General features: G+C 34.4%; 1 non-coding gene across 1 annotated transcript; it reads left to right on the forward strand.

Annotated features, from left to right (window-relative positions):
- The first annotated feature begins 5,939 nt into the window (after positions 1-5,939).
- Positions 5,940-6,012, forward strand: TRNAE-UUC (transfer RNA glutamic acid (anticodon UUC)). The gene has a single exon. It is a non-coding gene; the product is annotated as a tRNA-Glu (tRNA).
- The last annotated feature ends 1,796 nt before the right edge of the window (positions 6,013-7,808 follow it).

The raw sequence follows: 7,808 nt of genomic DNA on the forward strand, positions 1-7,808 counted from the left end.
ACGATACGAACCTAACTTTCTCCCCAACCGCGTTGAGTATTTGAAGAAACCTAATGATTTATCTTGTTCTCGCTTCCATGTATATTCAACGGGATCCCATTCTACGCGCTCGAGAGGCTTGCCTTCAACCACGTACAAGATCCAATCCTCCTCAACCTCTTCGACTGGTGGATTCACCTTCAATTTCTTTCCGGCTCTTGCTACAATTCTAATCGGGTACCGACATGCACTTTCATCTAATAATCCAATATGGACGGTCTTCCCATTCTTTCCTAGACCCCTGACATTGATAATTTTTCCGGTATCATCACATTGTCTAGACCATTCACCCACTTCCTCATTACCAATAGGAAGCGAGGAGACAGCTGTATTAACTACGTCAAGCATCTTTCTGCCATTTCTAACCTTTCCCAAGTCTTCATATAGTTGATCATGATTATTGTCGGACAGCCACATCCAATCAGCCACCGAGTGTATCCCTAGACAATACAATGTAGCCCACGTCATGTGCTTGCTTTGTCCAAGCATCGTTCCTTCTGGTGATTGTACGATCTCGTTCCATAGTAGGGGTTGGCGCATCCATTCAGGACTAGTACTTGGACGATTCCGACTTAGATGCCCACGGAGCATACTCCACGCCGGCATCACTGACATACAAGTACGATCAGCCAACCGGTTAGATTTCCTCAACTTTAAGGCCATACAAAAAGGCCACGCTTTGTGTGACTTCCAATGGCCACCTAGTCTTGGACTCTAGACAATGCTCCTATTATGTATCAATGTTTACCATAACTCGTTACCAGGTAGCAAGCTCCTTACCAATACCTTGCATAACAATGCTTGACTCTACAATCCAGGGTCAATCAATCCTAAACCCCCCTTACTCTTGGGAAGAACCAACGTAGACCATGATACTTTGGTTGCCGCCTTGTCTTTCCTCGTCCCAGCCCAAAGGAATCCCCTAATACACACTTTAACATTACGAATAGCTTGCTTGTCAAACATCCACACTGAAACTGCATGCCATAACGTAGAGAAGAGCACATGGTTAGCTACTATGATCCTGCCAGCCAATGATAAGTTCATCCTTGACCAGTTGCGAATTTTGTCACAGATTTTGCTTTGAATTTGTTGCAATTGAATTCCTTTGACGATATCTACCCCAATCCACGTTCTCAGATATCGAGTGGCTTCCCCGTTTGCAATCCATTTGAATTCAGCATTTGGCTTCCAAATAGGCTCGGACTCCAAGCTGATCCAAAAACCCTTCGACTTCTTCCAATTGATGGATACTCCCGATGGCTTGCAAAAGAGCTCAATAGCACTCTATGCCCTCTCAAGATTCGCTTCATTTCCTTGGAGGTATAGCATCGTATCGTCCGCGAACTCCAAGTCCACCAGGGACTTCCTCGAATTAGGGATGAAAAGACCATGAAGATTTGCCCTTTGACTATTAAAAAGGGTAGACATTGCTTCAGTAATAAAATTGAAACGTGCGGATACAAGTACAGGCATAGGAAAAACTAGATACATTATATGTCATGAGTTAATGTGGCATCGATAAAAACCCGTGAAATTATTAAATCTTAAAAACCAGAGTGTGGTAGAATAATCCTCAGTTTTTCGTTGATGCTTGGGCAAAATACAAATATTATTTATTTCTAATCAAAGATTGCAATATTAAAAAGCACACAACATGTGATCCATTGTAGTGTAGTTGGTTACGATACTCGGCTCTCAACGGAGAGACCCGGGCTCAACTCTCGGCAATGGAAACGACAATGTCATATATTAAATTTTCGACGCATATAATACGTTATCTGTTTGATAACTCAAAAACTCAAGACCTAAAGTATATGTTACAATAATGTACAATTAACCAAATAATGTATATGTTTGAAGGATTGATGACGAACTTTACTTTGAAGGATTGATAATGAGCTAATGTTGCATCGATAAAAACCCTTGAAATTATTTAATCTTAAAAACGAGAGTGTGTTAGAATAATCCTCAGTTGCTCGTTGATGCTTGCGCAATATATAAATATTATTTATTACTAATCTAAATAATGTACAATTAACAAAATAATCATTATTATGTTTGAAAGATTGATGATGATTTTTGCTTTCATTTTTTTCTCCTAAACTTAATCCCATTATTCAATTAATAGTAGAGGTTTCAAATGAAATTTGAAAAAAGATTATGTTGTTCGGGACCAGAAGAAGCAGTATATTTACTCGTGGTTATTTCTCAACATGGTTACGACAAATTAGTATACCGACAATTATAGTTTGGATAACTTCATAGAATTTCCAAAAATACGCATATATTGTAGAATAATGGTGAACTCTCGAACAACATTGTACCATATTTCTTTATTTGAAGCAAAGCACTAGAATATTACATTAACTAATTCATGTACTAAATGACTTCCATTGTATTTTAGTTGGTGCCGATCCTTGTTTTTCACACGAGACTCCCGGGTATAACATTAGGGTTGTTCGGGACAACAATAAGCGGTAGATTTGGTTGTGGTTATTCGTTATCATTGTTACGATAAATTAGGACACAAATAATTGTAGTTTGGATAACTTGATACAATTTCAAACAATACGCATAGATTGCAAAATAATGGTCCACTATCGACAAGCATTGCACCATGTTTCTTTCTTTGTAGCACAACACTAGAATAGTACATTAACTAGTTCATTTACTCAATAATGGTCAACCCGTGAAATGATTAAATCTTAAAAATGAGAGTGTGTTAGAATAATCCTCTGTTTATCGTTGATGCTTGCGCAATATATAAATATTATTTATTTCTAATCAATGATTGCAATATTAAAAAGGACACTAACTGTGATCCATTGTAGTCTAGTTGGTTAGGATACGTGGCTCTCATCCGAGAGACCCGTGTTCAACTCCCGGCAATGGAAACGACAATATCATATATTAAATTTTCGACGCATATCATGTGTTAACTGTTTGATAACTCACAAACTCAAGACCTAAAGTAGGTGTTCCAATAATGTACAATTAACAAAATAATCAATATTATGTTTGAAAGACTGATAAAGAACTTTACTTTGATTTTTTCCTCCTAACATCAATTTCTAAACTTAATCCCATTATTCGATTAATGGTAGAGGTTTCGAATGAAACTGGACCAAACATTATGTTGTTCGAATCAATTTCGATGAGCATTGCACCATGTTTCTTGATTTGAAGTAAAGCACTAGAATATTATATTAACTAATTCATTTCCTAAAAGAATTCCAGTGTAGTCTAGTTGGTTTGGATCCTTGTTTTTTACACGAGACTCCCGGGTACAACAGTTGGCATGGGGAAAACTAGCTACATCATAGATCATGAGTTAATATCACATCGATAAAAACCATTGAAATTATTAAATCTTAAAAACGAGAGTTTGTTAGAATAGTCCTAAGTTTCTCGTTGATTCTTCCGCAACATATAAATATTATTTATTAATAATAACTGATCAAAACATTAAAAAGTACACAAGATATGATACATTATAGTCTAGTTGGTTAGGATACTCGGCTCTCACCCGAGAGACCCGGTTTCAACTCCCGTCAATTGAAACTACAATATCATATATTAAATTTCCGATGCATATGTTTTGTTAACTGTTTGATAACTCAAAAACTCAAGAGCTAAAGTAGATCTTATAGTAATGTACAATTAACAAAATAATCAATATTATGTTTGAAGGATTGATGACGAACTTTGCTTTCATATTATTCTCCTAACATCAATTTCTGAACTTAATCCAATTATTCAATTAATAGTAGAGGTTTCAAATGAAATTTGAGAAAAGATTATGTTATTCAGGACCAATAGAAGCAGTATATTTAGTCGTGGTTATTTCTCAACATGGTTATGACAAATTAGTACACCGACAATTATAGTTTGGATAACTTGATAGAATTTCCAAAAATACGCATAGATTGTAGAATAATGGTGAACTCTCGAACAACATTGTACCATATTTCTTTATTTGAAGCAAAGCACTAGAATATTACATTAACTAATTCATGTACTAAATGAATTCCATTCTATTCTAGTTGGTTCGGATTCTTGTTTTTCACACGAGACTCCCGGGTATAACATTATGTTGTTTGGGACAACAAGAAGCGGTAGATTTGGTTGTGGTTATTCGTCAACATTGTTATGATAAACTAGTACACCAATAATTATAGTTGGGATAACTCGATACAATTTCAAACAATACGCATAGATTGCAAAAAAAATGAATTCCATTTTAATCAAGTTGTCTCAAATCATTGATTTTTACTCGAAACGTGCGGGTACAAGTACAAGCTTAGGAAAAACTAGATACATTATATATCATGAGTTAATGTGGCATTGATAAAAACCCATGAAATTATTAAATCTTAAAAACGAGACTCTGTCAGAATAATCCTCTGTTTCTTGTTGACGCTTGCGCAATATATAAATATTTTTTATTACTAATCAATGATTGCAATATTAAAAAGTGTACAAGATGTGATCCATTGAAGTCTAGTTGGTTAGAATACTCGGTTCCTTGATTTTTACCTGAGACGCCCAAGTACAACAATAGGCATTGGAAAAACTAGATACGTCATAGATCATGACGTAATGTCGCATAGATAAAAACCCTTGAAATTATTAAATCTTAAAAACTAGAGTGTGGTAGAACAATCCTCAGTTTTTAGTTGATGCTTGCGCAAAATATAAATATTATTTATTTATAATCAATGATTGCAATATTCAAAAGCACACAAAATCTGATCCATTGTAGTCTAGTTGGTTAGGATACTCGGCTCTCACCTGAGAGTCTCGGGTTCAACTCCCGGCAATGGAAACGACAATGTATTATATTAAATTTCCGACGCATATAATGTGTTATCTGTTTGATAACTCAAAAACTCAAGACCTAAAGTAGGAGTTACAATAATGTATAATTAACAAAATAATCAATATTATGTTTGAAGGATCGATGACGAACTTTACTTTAATTTTTTTCTCCTAACATCAATTTCTAAACTTAATCCCATTATTCGATTAATGGTAGAGCTTTCAAATGAAATTGGACAAAACATTATGTTGTTCGAGACAACAAGAAGAAGTATATTTGGTTGTGGTTATTCGTCAACATTGGTACGACAAATTAGTACAGCAACAATTACAGTTGCGATAACTCGATACAATTTCAAAGAATAGGCGAAGAATACAAAATAATGGTCAACTCTCGATGAGCATTGCACCATGTTTCTTTATTTGTAACAAAGGACTCGAATGGTATATTAACTAATTCATTTACTAACTGAATTCTATTGTAATCAAATTGCCTCGGATGCTTGCTTTTTACCTAAGACGCCCGGGTAGAATTAGATATGTCAGATATCATGAGTTAATGTGCAATCTATAAAAACCCTTGAAATTATTAAATCTTAAAAACAAGAGTGTGGTAGAATAAACCTCAGTTTTTCGTTGATGCTTGCGCAAAATATAAATATTATTTATTTCTAATCAATCATTGCAAGATTAAAAAGCACACAAAATGTGATCCATTGTAGTCTAGTTGGTTAGGATACTCGGCTCTCACCCGAGAGACCCGGGATCAACTCCCGGCAATGGAAACGACTATATCATATATTAGATTTCCGACGCATATCATCTGTTAACTGTTTGATAATTGAAAAACTCAATACCTAAATTTCCAACTCCTAGGTACAACAATAGGCATTGGAAAAACTAGATCCATCATAGATCATGAGGTAATATCGCATCGAGAAAAACCCTTAAAATTATGTAATCTTAAAAATGACAATGTGTTAGAATAGTCCTGAGTTCCTCGTTGATGCTTGCACAATATATAAATATTATTTATTACTAATCTATGATTGCAATATTAAGAAGTACACAAGATAAGATCCATTGTAGTCTAGTTGGTTAGGATACTCGGCTTTCACCCGAGAGACCCGGGTTCAACTGCCGGCAATGGAAATGATTATATCATATATTAAATATCTGACTCATACCATGTGTTACCGGTTTGATAACTCAAAAACTCAAGACCTAAAGTAGATGTTACAATAATGTACAATTAACAAAACAATCAATATTATGTTAGGATACTCGGCTCTCACCCGAGAGACCCGGGATCAACTCCCGGCAATGGAAACGATAGTGCAAAACCCGTGAAATTAATAAATCTTAAAAACGAGAGTGTGTTAGAATAATCTTCTGTTTCTCATTGATGCTTGCGCAATATATAAATATTATTTATTACTAATCAATGATTGCAATATTAGAAAGTGCACAACATGTTATCCATTGTAGTCTAATTGTTTAGAATAATTGTCTCTCACACGAGAGAACCGGGTTCAACTCCTGGGAATAGATTGCACCAACAATTATAGTTTGGATAACTTGATACAATTTGAAACAATACGCATAGATTGCAAAATAATGGTCAACTGTAGTAAAGCACTCAAATATTACTTTATCTAATTCATTTACTAAATGAATTCCACTGTAGTCTACTTGGTTCAGATCCTTGTTTTTTCCACGAGACTCCCGGGTACGACAATTGGTATGGGAAAAACTAGATACATCGTAGATCATGAGTTAATATCGCATCAATACAAACCCTTGAAATTATTAAATGTTAAAAACCAGAGTGTGTTCAATTAATCCTAAATTTTACGTTGATGCTTGCGCAATATATAAATATTATTTATTACTAATCAATGACTGCAATTTTAAAAAGTACACTAGATATCATCCATTGTAGTCTAGTTGGTTAGAATACTTCGCTCTCACCCGAGAGAACCGGGTTTAACTCCCGGCAACGGAAATGATTATATCATATATTAAATTTCCGACTCATAGCATGTGTTAAGAGTTTGATAACTTAAAAATTCAAGACCTCAAGTAGACATTACAATAATGTACAATTAACAAAATAATCAATATTATGTTTGAAGGATTGATGACGAACTTTGCTTTTATTTTTTTCTCCTAACATCAATTTCTAAACTTAATCCCATTATTCAATTAATAGTAGAGGTTTCAAATGAAATTGGACAAAACATTATGTTGTTTGGGACAAGAAGAAGCAATATATTTAGTCGTGGTTATTTCTCAACATGGTTACGCCAAATTAGTACGCCGACAATTATAGTTTGGATAACTAGATAGAATTTCCAAAAATACGCATAGATTGTAAAATAATGGTGAACTTTCGATCAACATCGCACTAGATTTCTTTATTTGAAGCAAACCACTAGAATATTACATTAACTAATTCATTTACTAAATGAATTCCATTGTAGTCTAGTTGGTTCGGATCCTTGTTTTTTACATGAGACTCCCGTGTACAACATTATGTTGTTCGGGAAAACAAGAAGCAGTATATTTGGTTGTGGTTATTCCTGAACATTGCTAGTTTGGATCACTTGATACAATTTCAAACAATACGCATAGATTGTAGAATAATGGTCAATTGTCCATGACTATTGCACTGTTTCTTTATTTGTAACAAAGGACTAGAATGGTACATTGTAATCAAGTTGCCTCGGATGCTTACTTTTTACCTGGGACGCCGGGCTACAAGTAGATATATCATATATCATGAGTTAATGTGGCATCGATAAAAACCCTTGAAATTATTAAATCCTAAAAACGATAGTGTGTTAGAATAATCCTCAGTTTTTCATTGATGCTTGCACAATATATAAATATTATTTATTTCTAATCAATTATAGCAATATTAAAAACCCACAAGATGTGATTCATTG

Source organism: Azolla caroliniana, unplaced genomic scaffold (genome assembly GCF_043228905.1).
Source record: "Azolla caroliniana isolate FFs.n. ecotype wild unplaced genomic scaffold, voAzoCaro1.0.p SCAF_10, whole genome shotgun sequence".
NCBI lineage: Eukaryota > Viridiplantae > Streptophyta > Polypodiopsida > Salviniales > Salviniaceae > Azolla > Azolla caroliniana.